We start from the raw sequence: 26,666 nt of genomic DNA, 5'->3' as shown, positions 1-26,666 counted from the left end.
AAATTAGCTTAATTTGGCTCTAGAAGTAAATTAAGACAAACCTTCAGGCAAATTTCATTCTGAGTAAGAACTAAATTTCATAAACTTCAAACAATTGAAGTACCTGAGAAGCTGAATCCAGATTACTTTGCATATCCATATGCGGATGCACCACGAGCCTCCCAGCGAGCCTTCCCAACACCTCACAGCAGTCTCAACCCAACTTTCTGCTTCCAGACTAAAGCTGTTCTTCCAGGCAATCGTCACCCTTCTGTCTCCCACGTGGCTCCATTTTCACAGAGCTATGAACGCATCATTGTCTAGAGCTTTGCCATTCTGGAAATGGAAAGCATTAAAGGATGCTTAACCCAGTCAACCATATCCTGAGATGCTCCACAAGAAACGTGACCAGCAGGTCAAGGGAGGGAATTCTCCCCCTCTACTCTGCTCTTGTGAGATCCCATCTGGAGTCCTGTGTCCAGTTCTGGAATTCCCAACCTAAGAAGAATATGGAAATGTTGCAACAGGTCCAGAGAAGGCCACGAAGATTATCTGAAGGCAGGAGCACTTCTGCTATGAGGACAGGCTGAGAGAGATGGAGTTGTTCAGCCTGGAGAAGAAAAGGCTCCAGGAAGAGCTTAGAGTGGCCTTCTAGTACCTGAAGGGGCTACAGGAAAGCTGGGGATGGGCTTTTTACAAGGTCCTGTAGTGACAGGATGAGGGGGAATGGCTTCAAACTGGAAGGGGGGAGATGTAGATTAGATATTAGGAAGAAATTCTTCATGCTGAGGGTGGTGAGACCCTGGCCCAGGTTGCCCTGAGAAGTGGTGGCTGCCCCTTCCCTGAAGGTGTTGAAGGCCAGGTTGGATGGGGCTTTGAGCAACCTGATCCAGTGGCAGTGTCCCTACCCATGGCAGGGAGTTGGAACTGGATGGGCTTTGAGGCCCCTTCCAACCCAAACTAGTCTATGATTCTATGCTTAAGGCTATTTAGCCTTGTGCATTGAGCACTGCAGCCATTAAGAACTCCGTATCTCAACTCTTCTCTTACAAAAGAGCTCACTGGGAGCTTTCTGTTACAGAAAAACAAATATGGGAGTCATGGGAGTTTGAAAAAATTAAGGAATAACAAATCTGTTTTCTGACTTCATTCTGCTTTTGACTCTGAAAGACTGCTTAGAGATATGAATTGAATCAATCATAGTGGGTTAGGGAGAACACGAGACAGCAGAAAGGGAGAATAATTCACCCACCTTCAGAACCACAAGTCTGCTGGAAAAGGGACAAAGGAAAAATGCCATGGAGGCAGACGGGCAGCACAGAGGTCAAAGGGGGGAATGGGTTTCTGCCCAGAGGGAGAACTAAATACCAGCTGAAGTTCCCAAGACACAGCTCGCCAATTAAATTTAGCCCAAAAGGAAAGGCCTACAGTGAGAGAAACTAAACAGGACAGAGATGGGAAAAATCCCTCCTCTGAAGTGCTGTAATTAAGGAATACGTAAGGAAACAAATCACAGAAAACTTGCTTGCTGATCTCTGCTACTGCAGGAACAGAAGAGCCCCAGAGCAAATAGCAGAAGCTGAGAGAGAAGCGCGTGCTTATGCCTCCCTGTATTTGAAGAGAGAAATTATTCGGCAATGATACACAAGGCTGTGCTTGAAATGGCAGAATTACAATTTGAGAGATGTAATTTTAAGCTTTCTTCAGACAAAGAAGCTCTACTGGAACATCAAAAAGTCCCCTAAGAGGACTAAAAGTCCCCATTTTTCAGCAATAAAACCACAAGATGATGCACAGCAGAGCAGCAGTTTGGTTCCCAGTCCACGGGTACAGCTTGACAGCCTCCCTGGTTGCCCATCTCACTCCACTTGTCCATAGCCAGGAAGATCGTTACGGCACAAAACTGCATGGAATCAGAGCTCAGGGTTACAGACACAAACGCTGCACACACAGCTTCTGTACTCAGTTTTGTTTCCTCTTCTAAGTCTCCCCTCAAAGCTACTTGCCCTTTAACCCCTCACCCAGGGGTGCTGGTCACGGACATTCAAGTTGCCACAAAAGATGTGTGCATCACCACAAAGAGGGCACTCGGTCATGGGATGGGAAAGAGGCTTAGGAGGACGGAAAACCCAACCCTTCCAAAACAGACAGCAGAACAAAACGGTTTCCAAACAACAGACAACATTTCTCAAGAAAACATAGAATCATGGAATCATTAAGGTTGGAAAAGACCTTCAAGCTCATCCAGTCCCACCGTCAGCCCAACCCCACTGTGCAGTGTCCTCAATTGTCACAACCACACATTTTTTGAACCCCTGCAGGGATGGGGACTCCACCACTGCCCTGGGCAGCCTCTGCCAGGGCTTCACCACGCTTGCAGGAAAGAAATTTCTCCTAATATCCAACCTAAACCTCCCTTGGCACAACTTGAGGCCATTTTCTTTGGACCTATCACTTGTTACTTGGGAGAAGCAACCAACATCCTCCTCACTACAACCTCCTTTCAAGTAATTGCAGAGAGTTATAAGGTCTCGCCTTGGCCTCTTCTTCTCCAAGCTAAACAATCCCAGTTCCTTCAGCTGTTCCCTACAAAACTTGTTCTTCAGACCCTTTACCACCTGAGAGAGCATCAAGAGCTCTTTAGCCGAAAAGGTACCTGGGAAGCCTGCCTGGCTGGAGCAGCATACCCGTCTCAGCACACCACTTCCACAGGGGAGGTGGGAAATGTGCCACCATCAGCTCAAACCTCAGCAGCTGCATAATAAAGCAAATGATTATTAGGATGCTCAGATAAGATCATCACTTGTTCTAATCAAACTCATTGGTTGAGTTGTCATTCACTAGAAGATCTTCCATTCCCGAAGCACTGGAATGCAATGGTGGATTGCACCTCAGCTGCTGCCACCCTCATGCAAGACATATCACAGGTTCTGGTAAGGAGTGAAGGCCAGGCACCGCGCTAAGATTTATTAGTTTGAAAAGCATCACTGACACACTTGGCAGAACTCGGGATTCTCTTCTAGGGAGAAGAAACTCGCTGTATTTTACATGCGAGTCAGACATCTCTACTCCATAATGAAGTTCACACTGACAAACACAGACACAAATCTTCGTGAAATCACACAACTCCCTCACCCTTAGTGGGAACCAGGGACATTCATTTCAATTTGGAGCATCAAATCCCTCAAGCCAGAAGAACCAGGCAGAGAACAACCACATCCTACTGTGTGCACAGCAATGTACAATATGGGATTTGCAGAGGGGAAAACAAGTTATTGCACTGGATTTTATTTTACTGGCTCATAAACCATTGCCAACAACGAAAGAATTTGTCACCAGAAGCAGTTTGCCTTCTGAAAATTAGAATCATAGAATCATTAAAATTGGAAAAGAACTCTAAAGATCACCAAGTCCAACCATCAGCCCAGACACACTGCATCTACTAAAGCATGTCCCCAGGTGCCACAGCCACATGGTTCTTGGACCTCTCCAGGCACAGGGACTCCACCACTGCCCTGGGCAGCCTCTGCCAGGGCTTCACCACTATTTCAGTGTCTGCCCATGTTTTTAATTCAAGATAAATGAACCCTCACAAGATACTCACAAGAGTAACAGTTACAGCCACAGTTCCCCAAGCGACAGTCTTGTGATGGTACTTTGGGGTACACAGTTTACTCAAAACCCAGTTCCGCATGACCACAGTATTTCTCTTCTAGGCACCCTGTGCTCAGCCCCTCTCAGCCCACCCATCCTGGCCACGGGCAACCACTGCTGCCAAACACGACCGCCCCGACCGCCCTGACGGTGCTGCCAGCCCACAGCGGGGTGGATGAAGACAGGACACAGGGCCCAATCCCACAGCAAGCATCAACAACAGCGAGGATGTGTAAACCACAGGCATCATCCACATCGATAAGCTTATGTTCTCGTAGAAAGGCTGACCCTCAACCTGGGTTGATCCTGTAACCGCTTAATATAAAATCTGCTAGGCTTAATATTATTCTCTTGGAGACTCCACATATACAGAAGCCTTCCTTTAAACATAAATGTGATTAATAGCGATTTCTTTATTAAAAGGCTTTCACAAACTGCTGTTGACAATAAAATCATCATTTGGGAGAGCAAAGTTGTACGTTTTAACTCCCAAAATGTTGGCTCAGGGGGATCGAGTCCAGGGAATGGAGGAATTCAGCAGGCATTTCATATCCACCTTAACATAAGAAATGACAATGCACAGGCTAGCATCCTCTCTGGAGTGACTGGGATTGAATAAACTATGGCAATAACTAAAAAAAAAAAAAAAAAAAAAAAAAAAAAAGAGAAAAAAGACACATACAAAAGGGCGCAGGATAAGACAGAAAGTTTGTGGTGGAAAAGAATCTGTTTAATTCACTTCCTTGGATTTGGAAAGCGTGCTGTATTTTATGTAGGAAGTGTAGGGGGACAGGAGGAGTAGGGGGAGAGAATATTAAAATCAACACAGTCACGAGGTCTCAACAATCCCTTGCTGACAGGAGAGCAGTTTGTGTTGGCACAGCTCACGACAGCTGGAGGAATAATTGCAAAGCCAAGCGAGAACGCTGAGAATATGTTTTGCCTTTAGGTTCCCAGATGAAAGATGTGATCCACAAGCACTTTGCAAACATTAATTAAACCCACACAGCCCCTTTGGGTGGATCAAGAGGTATTTATCCCTATTTTACAGAAAGGGCAATAAGTATCTCAGGGACTTTAAACGTCAGGTATCCACTCATGAAGTGCCCCATAGACAGACACGCCATCAAACCACAAATTAACATTTCCAAACAGGAGAGAGCTGGTCCCTCTTATCTCCCTCCAACTGCTGCTGCAACACGAATCTTGACTCTGCATAAAAACCAATTCAGCTCTGCCCTGCTGGTCAGAGGTGAATGTAAGTACTACAAGCCAGGTTTAAAGCACTGCCATCCCTTTAGGAGTCATTAGAATCAATTTGATTGCTCTTCCTTTGCTTTTCTTCATCAACCACAATGCAGCCTTTCCAGACTGACTGGGCTTAAGTGGGGAAATGTTTCCCACATTTGATATCTGCTTCCTGCAGGATTGCTGCTTCTCAACAGCGCTTTATAGACACTCACCTTCATAAAGCCACTGTCCAAGGAGATGCCACAATCCTTCTTTAGGCTTGGGGAAGAGTGACTGAAAAGCTGCCCAAAGAAAAAGGCCCTGCGAGTGCTGGTCGGCAGCAGCTGAACACAAGCCAGCAGTGACCCAGATGGCCAAGAAGGTCAACAGCGTCCTGGCTTGGATCAGCCATGGAGTGGCCAGCAGGAACAGGGGAAGGGATTGTCCCCATGGACTGAGCACTGCTGAGGCCACACCTTGAATCCTGGGTTCAGTTTTGGGCCCCTCACTCCAACAAAGACATTGAGGGGCTGGAGCACATCTAGAGAAGGGGAATGGAGCTGGGGAAGGGTCTGGAGCCCAAGAGTTCTGGAAGCAGACGAGGGCCCTGGGGCTGTTTAGCCTGGAGAAGAGGAAGCTGAGGGGAGACCTGCAGCTCCTGCAAATGAGGTTGAACCCAGATGGGTGCGGTCTCTTCTCCCAAGTACCAAGTGATAGGATGAGGGGAAATCTTGTGCCACGGGACACTTAGATTGGAATGAGGAGCAATTTCTTTCCCACAAAAGAGGTGAAGCCCTGGCAGATGCTGCCCAGTGCAGTGGTGGAGCCCACATCCCTGTACGGGTTTAAAAAATGTGGCCGTGGCACTTTGGGACATGGCTTAGTGGGATCAGGTTGCTCAAAGCCTCATCTAACCTGGCCTTGAACAGGTCCAGGAATGAGGCAGCCATCACTTCTCTGGGCAACCTGGGCCAGGGCCTCCCCACCCTCAGAGGAAAACATTTCTTCCTAAGATCTCATCTCAGTCTCCCCTCTTGCAGCTTCAAATTGTTCCCCCTCATCCTGTCCCTGCACTCCCTGATAAAGAGTCTCTCACTAGCTTTCCTGTAGGATCGAAATTTAATCCAATACCCTGAGTTAAAGTGGAGAGAATCAGTGGAGATAAAAAGGAGCAGTGAAATATTCAAAGCACAAAAGCCGCAAAGTAGTTAAGCCACCTATGCTGGCAGGGCAATCGCACCACTATCCACACCATGAAACAGAGTTTATTCTCAAGATAAAACTAGTCAATTGTTTGCCAGATTGACATGGAAAACTTCTATTTAAAAGGAGAAGGGTCAGTTTGTTAGATCCACAAGGAGTAGCTGAGAACATCTGCAAGGACAGGAAGAATATCCATAAACACTCATGTGAACTAAAAACCCTAAACACACAGTGGTGGCCCTTGCCTGAAATCTTACCGTGAAACGGAGTGTATCGAGTTCTTCCCTGCTAAAAAAAATGCCCCAAGGCAGCTGATTAAGTAGGTATTTCAGTTGGAAGTACATTTAATTATGCAGTTGGAAAGGAAACCTAAAGATAAGTAGAGCGCATTCAAAGGCTTAAGACACTAAAAATACACTAGTTCTCAAAAATCTCACCCCAACACATGCACAGCCAAGAAAAAGCTTGGACAGGAACATACTAGTGCAAAGCACGTTGTTTAAAACCTTGTTTCCACTCTAATTTCTTGTCTATCACACCCTGGACGAAGACCCCTGCTGCCTTACACTCTGGAGCATGGAAGGGGTATCTCTGCCGCAATGGAGATGCTGTGTTTTCCCCTACCAGCCTGGTGTTGAGCGACGCCCACTGCCCAGCAGCAGGATAAGCACAGTTCCCTCACCTGTGACAGCAAAATCAGATGCCTACATGCAGCTGAGTGTCTCAGACCCCTCAGACACACCAGTTCATCAGCAATTCAGCAGTTCCCATCCCTGGAGGCATTAAAAAACGTGTAGCCATGGCCCTTCAAGATATATTTTTGTACGCACAGTGGGGTTGGGCTGATGGTTGTAGTTGATCTGGGAGGCGTTTTCCAACCTTAAGGATTCTATATGCACATGAACTACAGGTTCATTGGTTTCATACGCAGTTGAGCGCACTGAGTTAAAGCATTATTCAACCTAAAGGAACTATCGAGGAAGTAAGTCCTTGGCAATACAAACCACTCTGCAAATCATCTACTGTCATGCTCACTGCTGTGCAAATCATCTAGACTTTATGTGCTCTAGACTTTATCTTACTCAAATGTGCTCTAGACTTTATCTTACTCAAATTCAGTGTCATTCCGGTCAAGCTTTCTTACAGCAGCAGAGGAGAGGACATTTTCAAGCTGTCTATCACACTTCCAGCTGCCCTCTGACCCCACTTCGCCACACAACTTGGCCAGCCTGTCTGGCATGAAAACCTACCTTCTGTGTGGTCATCTTATTCAGACATTGCCATCTACCAGGAATACTGTTGGACACTGTTCCTTCTGCAGAGCTCAGATCCCCAATGACACACACTAGTTACACAAAGACAGTAACCCTGGTTTTATTTATATATGTATACATATATATATTTTTATATATTTAGATATATAAAATTTAGATTCCATCCATGTTTCTAGCTTAACACCACATGCCCCACAGGCCACAGGACAGGTTTCACCGCCATCTGGCTGCTGTGCTCAGCAAGACAGGCAATTGTCCAGAGCTGCAACCAGCATTCAGACTAAACATAGGTGATGGAAAGCTTTCCCTAACCTAACCCATCACTTCAGCTGGCTTCCTTGGGAGCATGAGTGGTCACAGCAACTTGCCATAGGAGCTGCAAAATATGGCTTGCAACACCAGGCTGCTATATGCCACAGTGAGTCCACCACAGATAACTCAGCTCTGTCACTGCCCCACGCAGTAGCCACCATCTTCCTTTTGCTAATCCAAGGGATAAAAAGCTTAAAAGACCCAGGAAAACCTGAAATGAAGCCAGGGAATCAGGCAGCTGGTTCTGCAATCCAAGTATCACATGTGCTGTTGCAATCTGGCACTGCCAGGAGACACCATGAAGATTTGGGCTAGAGCCACATCATATTTGTTGCTGTGTTTTGTTACGCATCACCCCCCCCCAGTCCCCGACTTCTCTGCAGGGAGGCAGGACCCCCAGGGAGCCCAAATTGCTCGCTCCACCCAGCCCCACATGCCACACCCACTCCAGGCTTGCATAATCACTTCCTTCCTTTGCCATCCAGCACAGAGCTGTTTCTCCAACCTGCTCACACAGGATGGTGGTGATAGTGATACAGGGGTTAAAATAACGCATCTCAACCTCATCTATTAGTTTTTAGTGTAAGAGTCAGGTTTTTTGGCTTGAAATCTCATCTATGCCCTTGGCTTCAAGTTAAATTTAAGACTGCACACAGCAAGTACAAAACACAAAGCAGCGTCCTCTGACATGGCACACATCTGCACAGTGGTACTAGCTGAGAACTGGGAGAGTCGATGACCTGCTGGAGCGAGCCCAGAGGTCGCAAAGATGATTTGAGGGCTGGAGCACCTCCCATCCGAGGACAGGCTGAGAGAGTTGGGGCTGTTCACCCTGGAGAAGAGAAGGCTCCAGGAGGACCTCACAACAGCCTCCAGTACTGAAAGGGGCTCCAGGAAAGCTGGGAAGGGGCTCTTGATCAGGGAGTGAAGGGATAGGACAAGGGGGGACAGTTTTCAGCTGAAAAAAAGGGGACTGAGATGAGATCTTAGGCAGAAATGTTTTCTCTTGAGGGTGGTGAGGCCCTGGCCCAGGTTGCCCAGAGAACTGGTGGCTGCCCCATCCCTGGAAGTGTTCAAGGCCAGGTTGGCTGGGGCTTTGAGCAACCTGATCCAATGTGAAGTGTCCCAGCCCATGGTAGGGGGTCTGGAACTGGATGGGCTTTAAGGTCCTTTCAACCCAAACCATTCCACGATTCTACGTCTGCAACCAGCACAGGCAGCAGAGGGGAGGCCTGGGGCGGTGCTGCCTGCAGGGATAGCAGAGGCTGAAAGCCTGCAGGAAAAGAGAGAGGCCCTGAATTCACCACCACACACCAACCTTTCTGTGCGCTTTGCCTTCTGAGCAACCTCCTCTTCTGAACTTCAAGGAGAGGTTGATGGTTCAGCATGCAAGGCTGCAGGACATGCCCTTCTACCTGCACAGGCAAGGGCAGGGGCCAAGCAGTGTTATTTAGTGCTTTACAATAAGAGAGAGCCCATTGTTGGCCTTCCCACATAAATCTATACTATAGGTGAATGACTGCCAATTCTTTATCACTTCGCGTTTCATTTTTTTGGTTGTTTTTAACTTTGCCCAAGGTTAAGTTCAGCAAAGGCTTCTCCCTCAACTTACAGCATTACAAATACCACTACATTAACATCTGGAAATTGCACCAAAATCCTTATTGATAGCATGTTTTTGAGAAAGGAATCCTAAATGAGGAGAAGAGCAGCAGATATGTGTCCCAGGTCCTTTTGCACATGTAGCATTTTGCAGAGGCCACAGCAGGCTATCTTCACACTTTACGCAGACCAATGACCTCTACCTGGGCTCCCCTCCTCCTGCCCTGACAGCAGGCACACACCACACACATCTATGACCCAAAGCAAGCATTACTCAATAGCCTTACATCTTGATAGTGAATGTAAACAAAATCTGCACAGCTCAGGACCTCCTACATCAGGTACAACTCCTACAGTCACCAGCTCAAAGACCCCTTTGAAAAGCAACAAATAGTTTCAGAAAGTGCCCAACTGGCTTTTGAAGTCACCTTCTTTTTCCACCTGAACTACTACTTCAAAGCTGCATATCTCATGACTAAAAGCCTTCTTCTCTCAGTCAGTGTTCATATGTGGACTCCTTTTTTTCCCTTTTGGAGACCACTATCATAGAATTATGGAATGGTTTGGGTTGGAAGAGATCTTAGAGCCTATCCAGTTCCAACCCCTCTGCCACAGGCAGGGACACCTCCCACTGGATCCGGTTGCTCAAAGCCCCATCCAACCTGGCCTTCAACACCTCCAGGGATGGGGCAGCCACCAGTTCTCTGGGCAGCCTGGGCCAGGGCCTCACCACCCTCAGGAGAAAACAGTTCTCCCTAAGATCTTATCTCATCTTAATCTCACATCATGCAGCTTCAAACCATTCCCCTTCAACCTAGCCTGCACTCCCTGATCAAGAGCCCCTCCCCACGTTTCCTGGAGCCCCTTTCAGTATTGGGAGGCTGCTCTACGGTCTCACTGCAGCCTTCTCCCAGTTGAAGAGCCCCAACTCTCTCAGCCTGTGCTCATACTGGAGGTGCTCCAGTCCTCGGATCATCTCATCATAATCATGTTCCTTTTGGAGATCACTGTCGTTCAAGTTCAAGGATTTTCCCAGGTGTAGATAACATTTGTATGAGACATTTACAGAGAAATATAGCAACCCCTCTGCCCTCCGTGCAGCACCCCAACCACATCTGTGTTATCACCCTGCAGCTGCTCAGGGACAGCTGACAGAGCCCCTTTTGCTGCTCCCACAAAACATTCCACACTTCAGAGAAGCAGCAGTTTCTTATGTGGCAGAGTCTTCCAGCTCATCCTTCAGGGAGACTAATGACTCTGGAAAGATCCCTGGGGAGGGAGCTCATTACTGCCAATGAGCTCCATTAAGTATCCAACAACATCCAGCAAGAAACAGCAAAACGTTTTTCAAATCATTTTTCTAAGCTGGCCGTAACCCAGCCCATCACAGAGCATGCACCGTGTACATGATCTGATCACAATTCTCTGTGCTGCTTTGGAGCGAGGTGGCTGTCCGGCATATGCAGCTCTTTTCAGGAGAAGTAACTTAAGTCGGGCTAACAGAGTAATCCAAAAGCACTGCTTTTAGGATGCCTGCCCCATACACCTCTTACCACAGGGGGAAGAGCAGAACAACCACAAACACCTTTCAATACAGACATATGCTACCAGCACAACAGACTTCAATTAGGTTGTGGTTTTGCACTGTTGCCCCACTGATTTAATGGGCTGTTGCTGCCGAAACTGGAGCTGCTTCTCCAGCACCCAGAGAAGCCCACAAAGATAACCCCAGTGCTGGAGCACCTCCCATATGAGGACAGGCTGAGAGTTGGACTTGTTCAGCCGGGGAAGGGGAAGGGGAGACCTTAGAGCAGCCTCCCACTACGGAAAGGAGCTCCAGGAAAACCTGGGGAGGGGCTCTTGATCAGGGAGTGCAGGCTAGGATGAAGGGGAATGGTTTGAAGCTGCATGATGTGAGATTAAGATGACATCTTAGGAAGAAATGTTTTCCTGTGAGGATGGTGAGGCCCTGGCCCAGGTTGCCCAGAGAAGTGGTGGCTGCACCATCCCTGGAGATGTTCAAGGCCAGAGTGGATAAGGCTTTGAGCAACCTGATCCAGTGGAAGGGGGCCCTGCCCATGGCAGAGAAGTTAGAACTGGATGGACTTTGAGGTATCTTCCAATCCAAACCACTCCACGCCTGAATCCATAGTGAGTTGACAGAGAGTTCAGCTGGAACGAAAGTACTGGGAAGGATGGAATTAGATATATATCAGCATCAGCTTGACACCAGAGCAGTTCAGCTACAATGCACAACTACAACCTAAATTTAGAAAGCTTCAGAACGCTAAAGCTGTATCACGTTCCTAGTATTCCTCTCCCAACAGAAGAACGAGCCATACTATTATAAACGCTTTCAGGTCACCATAGCACTCTGTGCCCTACAGGAGCACACATCAATTGTGGATAAAGTGGTTTGGCTTTTGAATGCAGACAAAACCCAAGACAATACTAATGGTGGTGAAGGACAGATTGCCTGGGGAGGGAAATGATCACAGGTTTAGAAGGGGGAAAAACCTCAGACAGTTTACCTGTGCTTGGGTCACTGCTCATTAATGCTAAGCGGAGAATCACTTCACAGGTGATAATGCTGCTCTTGGATCACTTCCTTATTATCTATCTCAGACAGCACCCAGGACCCTTTCACACACATAATCTAACGGGAACACTTACTCTGAATAAAATGAATAAAAATGAACATAAGAAAACTTGCCAGCCTCCTTTTGAGCAAGAAAATCCATTTGGAGACCCAGCAACAGCATCAGGTTCAACCACTCACTTCTCTAAGTTGCTCTGCATTTCCACCTTCTCCAGAGAAGGGAAAGCCTCTCTGAAAACAAACCACAGGCTGTGCAGGCAGAGCCATGGCTATTTCCTCCTGCTGATATTTCTCTCCAACCCCTGCTGATCCGAGATTACCAACAGGCTTTTTAAGAGCTTTCCCATTCAGGCTGTGTGCTCCATTTCAAGAAGTTTCTGTAGAGAGTGAACCATGTTCAATGCAGACACAAAACTTTTCATTTTAGGAAAAGCTCCTGATCAACAGTAATTCCTGTCCTAATTTTCTTCCTAATCACGGCATGAAAACATGCAGTTATAAACAGATATTTTCTTTTGTAAATAGTTTAGATTTTCTTTTACTGTATTGAAACAAAATTCAACATCAGAAAGCAACGTAGAATCACAGAATCATGGAACGCTTTGGGTTGGAAGGGACCTCAAAGCTCACTCTGTTCCAAACCCCTGCCATGGGAAGGAACACCTCCAGCTGGATCACGTTGCTCCAGGCCCCATCCAGCCTGGCCTTGAACACCTCCAGGCATGGGGCAGCCACAGCATCTCTGGGCCTCACCTGGGCCAGGGCCTCACCACTCTCACATGAAAACATTTCTCTATTATCTCATCTCAATCTCCCCTCCTTCAGCTTCAAACCATTTCCCCTCCTCCTATCCCCGCAGCCCTAGATAAAGAGCCCCTCCTCAGCTTTCCTGGGGGCAATACACAGTGATATCTCTTATCAAGGCTGGCAATGGACAGATTGCTCTTTTCCCACACCCCTTCTAATCTCCTGCTACTAATCACTTACAAAATAAACTAACGATAATTATTTAAAAGAGCTTTAGCCTAAGGGTTCAAGGTTGAAAGAATCTACAACTTGCTGAGAGAGAACAACAAAACCCAATTTTGACCAGAAAGGCTAAAACATGCAATTTCAGCTCAAATATTTTGCAGTTCTCTCTCCGCTTCCTGCTAAAGGTCCAAAACCATGAACTGTGCAGTTCCAGCCCCACAGAGAGCAGCAGGATGACACTTTATGTCACTTGTACAATGAAATCTCAGAGGCAAAAGCATACAGAAACAAAGACACACTTGGCTTGCCAACCCATGAGTACCGGTACAAATTAGCTCCCTAGAGACCCAAGGGAGGCTTCCTGCCCTCCTCAAAGGCATCAGCTCTGCGATGCCTCACAGCAAGTGCTCTAGAAAGAATTAAAAGGACACTAAATTTGCCTACAGGGAAAGGCAGCAGCTGGATCAGCAGGGTGAAGCAGAGGATCCAGGCAGCCACATACAGAAGATGAGAGAGGAATAGGGCGAACTGAATTTTCCTTAGGAGCAGCTTCAGTGCAGCAAGACACATTCCACTCCTTCGAACTTAGATCTTTCCTCTGACAAAGCTTTCATAGGAACTGCCTTAAAAGGCCCAAATTTTATCCTGCAAGATCTACACTGCCGAGAGCAGCAATAACCACTGGGCACTTGGACAGAGGGCTTTGGGACGGCACACCACCTCTCAGCTCATTCCAGACCCAGACTGACTTTCACAGAATCACAGAACCATGAAATGGTTTTGGGTGGGAAGGGACCTCAAAGCCCATCCAGTTCCATCCCCCTGCCATGGGCAGGGACACCTCGCACTGCATCAGGTTGCTCAAAGCCTCATCCAACTTGGACTTGAACACCACTGGGGATGGGGCAGCCACCACTTCTCTGGGCAGCCTGAGCCAGGGCCTCATCCCCCTCACATGAAAACATTTCTTCCTGAGATCTCCCCTCTTGCAGCTGAAAACTGTTCCCCCTCATCCTATCCCTTCACTCCCTGATCAAGAGTCCCTCCCCAGCTTTCCTGTAGACCCCCTTTAAGTACTGGAGGCTGCTCTACAGTCTCCCCACAGCCTTCTCTTCTCCAGGCTGAATAACCCCAACTCTCTCAGCCTGTCCTCGGATGGGAGGTGCTCCAGCCCTCAGATTATCTGGCCTTCTCTGAACTTGCTCCAACAGATCCATGACCTTCCTTCCTCCTCTCTTTTCAGCAATGTAAACACTACTATGCAAAACAATTATGTGACTCTTCATATAGTCAGAAGATTAAACATTAAAAACTAAGCTTTCAGGTGAGATTTTCTGCAGCACTGTCTCACACAGGTCCAGGTTCATGCCTGCTCAGAGACAGAGATGAAACCTGCTCTGCCCAGGAGCCTTTGCAACAGCCTAAGCCACACCCCTTGCTCACTGCTCTGGACCAAGATTTCCTCTTCTCAGACTTCAAGCATTACCTTCACAGTGAGACACTCATGACTTCCACTTCAGCCTTCCTGCTGCCAGCAGAAGCTACAAGTCTTGGCTTGCTCTTAGCTCATTTGTTACTTTGGAGGTGGCCACTGAAGAAAGGTCTGTAAGAAACAAGTATCCCACAGCCACCAGAGTCCCCAGGCAGCAGCAGGGCCAAGAGCCACTGAGTGCAGGAAGCACGAGACAAAAACGTTTCTAATACTGAAAGATTTAAATAACCTCATTGTTGTTTTTGGAAAAACAACAACGCCAATTCCCACACATCCTTTGATTTGCAACAGGAGGAGGAAGGAGAGAGAAACAAGTTGTTTAAACAATCACAGCTATTACATCAATACTGGCATAATGGAGTTGCAAGCATCCTGTTCTTGTCAGAGCAGCCCCCAGTTAAGCAAGAGCTTTGCTTTTTGAAGAGGACTTTTTAACCTCAAACAGAAATGCTCAGCTATATTTTCTTCCTAAACAGAAGTTGATTCCTAATCCTGAGTGATGACAGGACAATTCCATAAAGTAAACCCTTTTCATATCAGGCAGAGCCTTCTGTGATTGCCTTGCACTGGGAACTTCCTTGCTCTCACAAAAGCAAGAAGGATTTCACTTGCACTTCCCATAATTTTTCCCTGGGGCCTCGCTCCGAACTGCCACGGAAACCTTCGACATAGAAAAAAGCCTCATCTGACAGCATGAGCTAATGCCCTTTTATCAAAACTGTCAATCCTTTATCAAGTCTGAGGCTGTTGAGGAAGTGTTTGTGTCCAGCTGTCTATGGATTTTACTCACAGAAGCAAATTAGTGCTACTGGCAAACATTGTTCCCTACTTCCATTACTATAGTGATGCAAGCCTCCTGGAGAGTCCCTTTAATACTCTTTTAACCACTCTGGAATAGCTTTATTGTAGTAAATAATTACTGCAACATTTTCATATGACAAGCATGTTTTAATCTGTTCTCAGGCTTTGTAATACCTGGGAGTATTCCAGTCTCCAAAACCATTCCCTTCCCAGATGCCAAAGGCCACATATATTTAAAGTACTTCCAACAGCACAGGCTCCCAGTACCTGCTTTATAATAAGGGAATGATACTGCACTCAGGAGCAATCAAGGGAAGAGAGAAGTGCCTAAATCAAAACTGAAATCTGGCCACTCCCCAGGGTTACCAACACCATTCTTAGAAACACTGAATGGTTTGGGTTGGAAGGGATCTCAAAGCCCATTCAGTTCCAACCCCATGCCAGGGGCAGAGACACCTCCCACTGGATCAGGTTGCCCAAAACCCCAACCAACCTGGCCTTCAACATCTCCAGGGATGGAGCAGCCACTACTTCTCTGGGCAACCTGGGCCAGCACCTCCCCATCCTCACAGAAAAACGTTTCTTCCTAAGATCTCATCTCAATTTCCCCTCTTGCAGCTGAAAACCATTCCCCCTCACCCTACCACTGCACTCCCAGATCAAGAGCCCCTCACCAGCTTTCCTGTAGGCAACAGACTCTTTTAATGGGCTCAAATGTTTCAGGCCTGTGCTTTACAAATTACCCAGAAGTCGACGCATCCTGCAACATAGAGCCCTCTCATCCCTGACTGGCATAGACAGGCTCCTCTGGAGCTGAAGCAGCTCTGGAACTGCCACACATCAGTACTTCAGTTCCTAGGGTGCCTGACGGGACAAACTGGAGCAGAGCAAAGCAAAGGAACCATCAGGCCAGATCCACTGCAGATTGTCTGACTACAAGGAGGCAGCCACTTGGCCTCCATCCAGCTCCCGAGCTGATCCATCATCCACACACAACTTCCTTTTAGCAAATCTGGGTATAATTTGAATTCAGAGTTATTTGTCTGGCCAGGAGATAGAAGATATAATACCTTAGCTCTATCCTATTTTGCAAAGAAGATCCCAGTCACCCCACAGTTCTCGAGGCTGGCAGAAGCTCCACTTCCAACTCATTCTGTAAACAGCTCTAGAAACCCATCCCAGCAGGCTACCAGCCTCCAGGGGACACAGTAACTGATCAGCTGCTGTTATGTCTCAAGCAGAGAGCACATGGTCAGTGTGGTCCCTACAAACTATGCTTGTAGATTAGCATGAAGAAAAGGCAGGTAGAAAAATTCTCCCTCTCAGCGAACATGGGAAAATCCTGCAGGTCCTCTATCACAACATAAAAATTCCAAGCTACAAGTCCAGGTACTCTCTGCCTGTTTCTCTCTCCTGCTTCAAAAGTGTCAGTAAGTGTTTAACCCTGCTTCGAATGGAAGTCCCACATAGTATTTCTGAGCGGGAATGATCAGATTCTCCCCCCTCCTTTTTAGATGGGGGTACGAGACATTAGCAGAGCAGAAAAACTGTCTTAGAGCCTTGTCCCTGTGGCAAAGATTGTATGAAAAATGCAGCGAGGGAACCTGCTCAGACACTCCCCAAGGACAGTTCAGGAATGAACCCAAGGAATAGCCTGGAGAAGAGCAGCAGGGGAGCTGGAGGCACAGCCCAATGTGCGATGGCTGAACTTTGTTATTTAATGCTGAAAAAAACAGCAGCACCAAGAGGGATGGAGAATTGCAGATCCACATTAACAGATTGTGGAGGATCTTGCGTGCAACCTGATGGTTTTAGTTCACTTGAGTGCTCTTCCTCTAACCTGCCGCGTGTTTCAAGAACTGCAGGCAGAAAAGACAAACACACAAACAGTGACTTATTCTACCTAAATAGGAACCAGCTCCTGGAGGGGAAGGGAGAAGAACAGAACCCGAACTGATAGTACAGGCTGAGCAAGCAGGAGCACTCCAGCACATACTGCGGGCTTTGTAATAGTGCCACAAAGGCAGCCTGTTCCAGCTCTACCATGACAGCATTGTCCCACGCAGCCACAAGGCTCACTTTCAATGGCTCTATTAAATGGAGAAGTCCCCTGGGTGAAGGCACTCGTCAGCTCCTCGCAGGCCCCATTTATAGCCTACCACTTCCCAAGCATTGCCAGATGCCAGCAGGGATGCCAGCAAAGTCACCAAGCCTTCTCTCGCCCCAAGGTAACATGAGGTTTAACCTACATGGAGTCTCTCCATCATGAGAGGTTTTCTTGCACAGAACAGAGATCCAACACGTCACTCAGTATTTTACAAGCTCTTCCCATACTGGCTTTATTATTCAATGTACTAAAAACCCATAAAACAGGAATAAATAGACTCAATATTCCAGCGCTGTCCAGGAAAAGCTGGATCATTCTTTCAGACAGATCGATGTCTGGCGCATTTACACCCTCTAAGGTCTGCCCAGCCAAAAATAGCACCGAAACCAATAGGAGAAACAGCCAGTTTGGCTGTTCTGATCCCAACCAGATAAAAATGACTCTCAATTTACTATCTTCTCAACTACATGTGAAATTGTTAGAGCAGGCGGTCTGTGGGCTGGCAGGCTAGCTGCATGCAACTTCACATAAGCACGCGTAAAAAGAACGAGAAAGAATCATAAATATACATTCTTTATAATGAGGAAGGCAAGGAAAAAGTAAAAAACCTCACCCCAACAGTTCTCAACTTCTAACAAATAGGGGCTGGGACACCCAGGGTAGCAACAGCCCCCAGACTGTCCTACAGTTCCTGGATGTGTTTCTTTCCCTCCCCCCTACTCCTTTCCAGGGGGACTCCACAGCTTGGCTTCAGGACAGGTTGTGCAAGGGGCAGCTTGGTGGGCCCAGGGTGACATCTTGAGAGGCCCGCTGAGGCTTTAGGGAGCTGGTGTTTCATTATAGTGCTTGGATAAATTTGTGCAATGAGAGGATTGTACATTTGTTGACAGGCTGAGAGAGCTGGGCTTCTACAGCCTGGAGAAGAGGAAGCTCCAGGCAGACCTTAGAGCAGCCTCCCACTACTGAAAGGGGCTCCAGAAAAACTGAGGAGGGGCTCTTGATCACAGAGCGCAAGGAAAGGAGGAGGGGAAATGGTTTGAAGCTGAAAGAGGGGAGATTGAGATGAGATAATACAGAGAGATGTTTTCTTGTGAAGGTGGGGAGGCCGTGGCCCAGGCTGCCAAGAGAAGTTGTGGCTGCCCCATCCCTGGAGGTGTTCAAGGCCAGGTCAGATGGGGCTTTGAGCAACCTGAGTAGAAAGTGTCCCTCCCTATGGCAGGGCATTGGAAACAGATGGTCTTTGAGGTCACTTCCAACTCAAACCATTCCGTGATTCTATGATACTTTCCTGGACACGGCAGCAACTCCAGCCTCTTCAACAGAAAACTTCTATGAGGTCTGGATCTGTACACATCTGTGGGTCTCCTTTACAGCACTGGGATACCACAGATTGGTGCAGAAGAGGTGGCATCAGCCTCCAGCTGCAGGGCTTTTGGCAGAGTACTGGTACGGCAGAAACGTCAACTGTGCCCAAACCATACCCATACCCTGAAAGTGAAACCAGGGGCTGGCTGAGGCAGATGGAGGCCAGGTCCTTTGGCTTCTCTGAACAAAACAAGAGCTGCCAGGAACACAGGCAAGCTAGAACAACTGTGTAGTTCTTTGGGTTTAGAAGCAAGAAGGAAGCACAGGGGAAGGTGGCAAAGAGTAAAGAGGAAGAAAAGCCCGGTGGTACAAATAGCTGAGGCATGTGGGAGGATGCCCCAGGACTAAGATAAGCTCCACAGGGAAAAACTGCTCTGGATGATCCACAGAGCTCTGACTCAGTGCCGAGGAAGAGGCTATTACCCAAGTGAGGCAAAGGTTTTCCAGGCTGCCTACAGGGCAGGACTTCACCCACCCTTGTGATCCACCTCAAGGCAAGACAAAAGCCACAGGTATGAGTCAGGGTAGAGACACAAACCACAGTCTTGTCACAGCTCCAGGCACCTCAGCGTGCAACCCAGCACCACAGACCACAACCCTGGATGATCAGATTTTAACCACTCTGTATTCCAGCTCTACTTTTGGAAGCCCCAGCACTATTAAACTATTATGGGATGGAGAAGCATGCCTTCCCCTTGCAGAACCAGCACCTATTTGATGATGCTGTCTTATATTTCTCTCAATAAGGGTAATTCTGCTCTTACCCAGTAGGGAGGGGGAGAAGTTTTAATATCCAGCGTTTCTTGTCACCATTTAGAAGGTGCGGCACATAGCAGCAGCCATTTACTCTCCCAAAACTGCTGCAGATACACAGATATATTTCATGTCCTCGCTGACAGCTTTAGCTTAAAGCCACACGTCTGCCAGAGCTCCTGGTCAAACACTCTATTGTTCTACTGACTCTGCACACTGGAACACATCAGATTTGTTCACAGCTTTCCTGATAGAGTCTTTAGATTAGACACGTCAACCTCTTTTTGTAAGAAAATATCTCTATGTCTTATTATTATGTGGAGCATACAGAATTCCTAGTTTCTTTTTCATGATTATAAATACAGAGAACTGAAGCAAAGGAAAGGCACTCAGAACCTGAATGGTTCGTTCTAATAAGTAGGACCATAGAACATCTGAGAGCAGAAAAACCAGAAAGGCACCATGACCAAAAGTTACCATGAAAAGGACAGAGGATAGAAGGGTTAGCAACAATGGCCAAAAACACAGAACATCTTTTCTAAGAAGAGGAGTTGAATTAATTAGGCCTTTTAGTCTGGAAAAGAGACCTCCGAGAGGGGACACAGTACAGATCTACAGAACCCAAACCAGCATGGAACTGGCAAACATGAAACAACAATCCATCAAATCATAGCATCATAGAATCATGAAGTTTGGAAAAGATCTCTAAGCTCATCCTGTCCAACTGTCAGCCCAACACCACTGTGCCTACTAAACCATGCCCCAAACTGACATGACTACAAGGCTTTTAATTCCCTCCAGGGATGGGAACTCCACCACTGCCCTGGGCAGCCTCTGCCAGGGCTTCACTACTCTTTCCAGAAATTGTTCCCCATATCCAATCTAAACCTCTCCTGGTGCAACTTGAGGCCATTTTCTCTTGCCCTATCCCTTATTAGGGCAGAAGAGACCACCACTCACCTCACTCCAACCTCCTTTCCGGAGCAGCAGAGAGCAATGAGGTCTCCCTCCAGCCTCCTCTTCTCCAGCCCCAGAGGCCTCAGCCACACTCAGAGCCCTTGGGCTCCAGAACCTTCCCCAGCTCCATTCCCCATTTCAGGAAGCACTCCAGCCCCTTAATGTCTTTCTTGGAGTGAGGGGTTCAAAACTGAACCCAGGATTCAAGGTGTAGCCTCAGCAGTGCTCAGTCCATGGGGACAATCCCTTCCCTGCTCTTGCTGGCCACACCATGGCTGATTCAAGCCAGGATGCTGTTGGCCTTCTTGGCCGCCTGGGTCACTGCTGGCTTATGTTCAGCCACTGTCGACCAGCACCCCCAGGGCTTTTTCTGCCAGGCAGCTTTCCAGCCTCTCTTCCCCAAGCTGCGACGGAAGTACAGCATTCAGCACTTAGCCTTGTTGAACCCCACCCCTTTGGCCTTGGCCCACGGCTCCAGTCTGTCCAGATGCAGAGCCTGGCTGCCCTTCAGCAGATCCACACTCCCACCCAATTCATTGTCATCTGCAAACTGACAGAGAACACTCAATCCCCTCACCCAGATCACTGATAAAGACAACAAACAACACTTCCCTTAACAGAAGCTTATTCCAGTAAACTTGTTTGCAGCAGGTTCCGTTACCAGGAGCAGGTGGTTCATCACACAAGTTATAGTCCAACTTTGAAAATGGGACAGCAGGACAGAGCCCAAGTGTCTGCGTGGGTTCAAATAAAAGCTAACTAAACTGATATGAGATGAAAGCCATTTCTGCTGGCCATTGCTGGAGACAGGACAGACCTCTGGCCCCCACAGCTCAGGCATTTGGTTGCAAGGTTCTGAGTTTTTAATAAAGTAGGCAAAGGTCTGTGGTCTCTTCTGAGAGGAACAGCAGCAAGAAGCAAGAATTTTCTCCCTGCTGACCAGTCCTCCTCAACAGGATGGCAGGGAGGAGGCACAGGCAGCACAAATCCCCTTTGCAATCCCAAACTTTCACTTAATTGCAGATGCAAGCAGACACAGACCACAGAAGCCTGTACATAGCTAAGCCCGCTGCTTGCACAGGAACCATCAGACCTATGCTCACATCCACTGAGAGGACACCACACCCTCCTAGGAAGGGACCTGCAGTAAAACTTCCTGCAATATTCAGCTCTGCTGCCAAGCCTGGAAGCCTCAGGTGATGCTTGAAGAGGAGCCTCCTGACAATAGTTTTATATTCCAGCTGCAGCCCAGTTTTCAGGTATTTAGTGCCACAGAGATAGTCTTGCATAAGAATGATGTGTTAAGGATTCCCTGGAAATAGATTCTTTTCCAATTCTGCTCCACGGCAATCATGGACAGACCATGTTTCTTGCGTTTCCTCTGTTCCAGCTCTCTGCCAAGCACAGCCCTTTGCTCAGCTATCTCCTACTGACCTAAATTCATACGTGCAGTCTTCTTGCTTTAATCACAGCTTTCTGCCCTACTAAAGGACTCCAGACCCCAAGTCCTTGTCTCCTACATTCATCGTTCCAGCTGTCAGGCCCACAAGTGTGTAACAGCTTCTGAAGGTCAATGCTGAGCCTGCTGTGCATGACACCAGCCGTAATAAATGTTCTGCAGGCCAAATTATGCCCTCAGGGAAGTCTAGGCAGCCCCACGGCCGTCTGTGGATTGCACAGCTGTCAGGCTACAACTTACTACGTTCTACTTAAGATATGCGAGGAGAAAGTGAATTCAATGCTATCGACTTATTTTAGCTACTCAAGTCAGCAGATCTGACTCTGAACACACATTGGGATTAGATCTGTCGATTAAGACCATGGCACGATGGCACCGTTGGTCAATAGCAGCATCATTTGCTCTTCATATGACCTCTATGCTGCTTCCAGTTTTATTATTCATCACCCTGTTCGCTACAGGAGCTGTGCTCCAGCTGAAAAGAGTCCTCACTGTTCAGCATGTTACAAAAATAGGGCAAAAGGACTATCCTGAATCCAGAAGCACAAGCTAAATCACTGCTGTTATACGTAGGAGCAGAACATCTGAACCAAGGACACCCTGCATGTCACACTACACTGGTCAGACAAGTTAAGAAGCCACAAATAAGTAAGCTTTCTTTTTTTCCTCCTTCTTGCACAGGAATTCTCTGCCCTGCTCCCAGGATGTGTTTAAGCCAACCTGCTGCCACACTCCAGTCTCAGTGTATTATTTCATCCTTGTCTTTTATTAACAAACACCTTCAGTATTAAAATTCATCACCCCACATCAACCTGAAGGGAGCTGCCTGCTAGGAATGTTCCAATCCACTGAATCGTGCGGTGGTCTCAGTCAGGCAAGGCAGCTCCCACACTCACCTGCTGTGGCTGCACCTGCATTTCACACCCAGACATGATGTCCTCCCATCTTTCACACCCCAGAGTAATGTCCTGTCCTCCTGCCTCTCACACACCCCGAAGTGATGCCTTCTCACCTCGCAGATGCCTACAGCAGGCTGTTAACTCCTTGAGTCTGGCTGTGCCATGGCACTGGATGGGCCAGGATGTTCCAATTAACCAGTACTTACTATGAAAGTCCCGTACAGTAGCAAGTTTAAACATATTTGTAGACACCTCATAAAGCATGGGCTCGTTATTATAGCCCATTAGCATGCATGCAAGATATTTTAATGTGTAAAAATTCCCCATGAAATACTGATTTTCTCCTCCACTTTCAGAAAAAAACTGCCATCCTTGCCATGAACAAGGCCACTCTTCTCTGTTCTTTTGTCTTACCCACAAGCCAAGCCTCATTTGCCTGATTTTGTAGCACGCCTTTATGAGTAACCCCTGTATGTGCTGTGGCAGGGCCCTCATTCACCTTCCTCTCCAGGTTCAACACGCCCAACAAGGCTGGAATAGAGGAGGTGAACCTTTGCTCTCCTGACCCTGGAGCCTCTTCCGCTCCACAACCCATAAAGCCACACATGACACATTGCTAAATTATGTGGCAACACCTTTAGTGTTAATTCCCCGCAGCACTGAGCCGCTACAAGACAACTGCATCCATTCTCTGCTCTGCTGAAACATGCACACTACTGGCAGTGGGATACGAGTAACATTTACCACTTCAAATAACTAGAGCTGGAGCCCACTTCTCCCAAACAAGACTGAAGCCAAGGAAGCTTGTACTTGCAGAACATTGTCCAAGCATGCAGATTTGATGCTGCTCCTCAGGGAAGTCAATTTTAAGGCAACATTAGGCACTACAGAAAATCTTATTCCTGAAATGCAAAGGTACTCACTGTATAAGGTGATCAATGGGAAAACTGCAATCTGTTCCTCTTTTGTACTCAGCTCTCTATTCATTCATCTGGAGACTGAAAGAGCAGAAAAAGTTGTAAATATAGACAAAGTGACAAAAAAGAAGTTAAAAAAGTAAAAAATTCAGAGGTAGGCCAGCTGAGCAAATCAAACAGACAGACACTCCCACACCGAGGTGAAGAAATGAAAGAGCTTGCAAAGCGCACAGCAAATTCTCTTAGGCAAACAAGGTGATGTTAGAAGACATCTATTGCACCGGCTGCCTCTGGAGGCTCTCAAGAAGGTCAGACCTGATTCAACCCAAGAGTAATGAAAGATTGTGGAGCAGTTAAGGTTTGAAAAGGCCTATAAGCTAATCCAGTCCAACCATTAGCCCAAACCCACCAAGCCTACCGAACCATGTCTCAAAATGCCAAGGCCACAGGGTTTTTGAACCCCTCCAGGGATGGGGACTCCACCAGTGCCCTGGGCAGCCTGTGCTAGGGCTTCACCAATCTTTCAGGGAAGAAATATTCCCTAATATTCCATCTAAACATCCCCTGGTGAAGCTTGAGGCTATTTCCTCTCATCCTGTCACTTGTTACAGATATTTATATAAGGAAGTAGCAGCCACAGCTACACAAACCCAGTTACTATCCAGACAGGGAATTATAGCTCTTTTTATAGAGCCATAGAGTGGTTTGGGTAGGAAGAGACCTTAAAAGCCACCCAGTTCCAACGCCCTGCCTTGGGCAGGGACACGTCCCACTTGATCAGGTTCCTCAAAGCGCCATCCAACCTGGCCTTCAACACCCCCAAACATTTTTGGCCCAAGCTTATCACCAATGCACCACTACACATGTATGTGGTCAGTAGCACTGCACAAGGAAACAAATTTCTCCTCGCAAATCACAAAAACTACTTTACCAAGAACTTCTGGAAGCATTACATGGGATGTAACTTCTAGCATGCAGCAAAGAAGTTCCTCTAACAGGTTAGTTGCTTCAACACCATCCTGGAAGAAGGAGCCCAGGGCAGAGGTGGAGTCCCCATCCCTGGAGGTGTTTCAAAGAAAAGTAGATGAGGTGCTCAGGGATCTGGTTTAGTAGTGGACAGGTACAGTTGGACTTTGTGATCTCAAAGGTCTTTTCCAACCAAACAATTCTATGACTCCATGATCCCCTTAATAAGGAGCCACCCAACTTCTGCTTAAACCTGTTTTGATTCAGCAAGATTACCTATTGAGCCACATGGGAATGCAGACAAAAGGAACACCCATTGCTAGACATACATGTTAGTAACCATGACACACAGACCAAGAGACATTAAACCCCTGTTCAATTAATAGAGATACCTCTTTAAACAAGCATTAAGTAATTCCCTACGATGCACCAAGACAAGTGGCTACTTCAGTGAACTGGAACAAAAACAACTCCACATCTCCCCGCCAACAAAATCCCAATCACAGCTTGCCCTTAGAACAACAAGGGGTCAGGCAGGAGGGATGGGGGGCGGAAATGTCACCACTGCAGGGCTATTGTATGCTTATATTGAAGACTCCTCATCAGAGAACTAAATGAAATGGATGCCGTTAGTGTTTATCCACAAGGGAGCTAATGTTTTTAATGTAAATGCCATTATTTTCAGGCAGGTCTGCAAGAGACCCGAGCCTCACAGCCCTATCTCCCCTTGCAAATGACTCCCCTTCGGGCAGCCAATCTAAATGCAAATTATAACCAAATGGAAAAAAAAACAAGAGTTTTGTGGATGATCCTGGAGACGTAAATCTAGGGGCAAAGCACAGAGAACAATCCTCCTCTTCTAGAGCTGATCTCACCTTGCTTTTTCATCCGAAACATACAGGAAAATTAAAGTACATCATGGTTCTCATTCACAGCCATATTATTTACCCGTATAACAGAGCAGCAGCACTTTCCATTAAAAAAAGGGCAAGGCGGGGGGGTGGGGGAGGAAGTCTTTCCACCAAGGATTTCTCCAAGATGTGACACCCACAACAGGAGCATCCTGGCAGTAGGGATATTAAATCAGAGCAATAATAAAGCCCCAGTTGGATTTCACAGAACAAATGGCATTTCTACATTCCCAGGAGGAAATTCCTCCTTGGGAAGGAGTTGCATAAGTCAGAGTAAGAAGGTGTTGGCACAGGATGGTCATTAGGACACAGGGCAGAAAACTCACCAGCGCAACAGCTTTTTAAAGAACACCTAAACTCCAACCCCGACCTGCAGCTCATATCAAGTCAGGCGCATTATCAGCACTGATTAAGACAGGGCACTAAAGGCAAACCTGAGCATCACCAACAGCAGAAACTGCCCTGATCAGTCAGTGGAATGCACTGAGCAGAAACTAATTATTAAAACCAAGTCCAAAAATCTGACAACATGACCATGGCACAAGCCTGCAATGAGTCCTGGAGGGAACATTCTGCTCTCATGAGATCCCACCTGGAGTCCTTATGCCCAGTTCTGGAATCCTCAACTTAAAAAGGATATGGAACTGTTGGAACGGGTCCAGAGCAGGTCACGAAGATGATCTGAGGGCGGGAGCACCTCTGCTATGAGGACAGGGGGCTGAGGTTGTTCAGCCTAGAGAAGAGAAGGCTCTGGAAAGACATTATAGTGGCCTTCCAATACCTGAACGGCCTACAGGAAAACTGGGGAAGGGCTTTTTACAACGGCCTGTAGCGTTAGGACAAGTGGTAATGGCTTTAAATTGGAAGGGGGAAGATTTAGATTAGACCTTAGGAAGAAATTCTACACAATGACGGGGGTGAGGCACTGGCCCAGGCTGCCCAGAGAAGTGGTGGCTGCCCCATCCCTGGAAGTGCTCAAGGCCAAGTCAGACAGGGCTTGGAGCAACCTGATCCAGTGGGAGGTGTCCCTGCCTATGGCAGGGGATTGGAACTGGATGGGCTTCTTTGAGGTCCCTTCCAACCCAAACCATTCTATGATTCTATGCTCTAACTACCACAAGCAGCTAAACACCAAAACTGCTGGTCTCCAGAGGGCCACGCGTTCTCGGCAGGATGCAGCTCATTACCAAGCCAGCGATACACATGCTCGTTAC

The 26,666-nt window shown here is 47.3% G+C and overlaps 1 protein-coding gene across 10 annotated transcripts in view; it reads right to left on the bottom strand.

Annotated features, from left to right (window-relative positions):
- The window catches only part of EXTL3 (exostosin like glycosyltransferase 3), a 142,452-nt gene that overhangs the window by 89,432 nt on the left and 26,354 nt on the right, over positions 1-26,666 (bottom strand). For 9 of the 10 annotated variants that reach the window (XM_054063890.1, XM_054063884.1, XM_054063887.1 and 6 more), the window contains exon 2: positions 23,582-23,656. The exons of the other annotated variant lie outside the window; for it this stretch is intronic. The gene's annotated coding sequence lies outside the window, so the exon portion shown is untranslated. The remainder of the gene's footprint in view (positions 1-23,581; positions 23,657-26,666) is intronic. 10 annotated transcript variants of the gene reach the window in all.

The sequence above is a fragment of the Cuculus canorus genome, chromosome 3 (genome assembly GCF_017976375.1).
Source record: "Cuculus canorus isolate bCucCan1 chromosome 3, bCucCan1.pri, whole genome shotgun sequence".
Taxonomy (NCBI): Eukaryota; Metazoa; Chordata; class Aves; order Cuculiformes; family Cuculidae; genus Cuculus; species Cuculus canorus.
The sequence above is the reverse complement of the archived record's forward strand: the minus strand, read 5'-3'. Positions and strand labels throughout refer to the sequence as shown.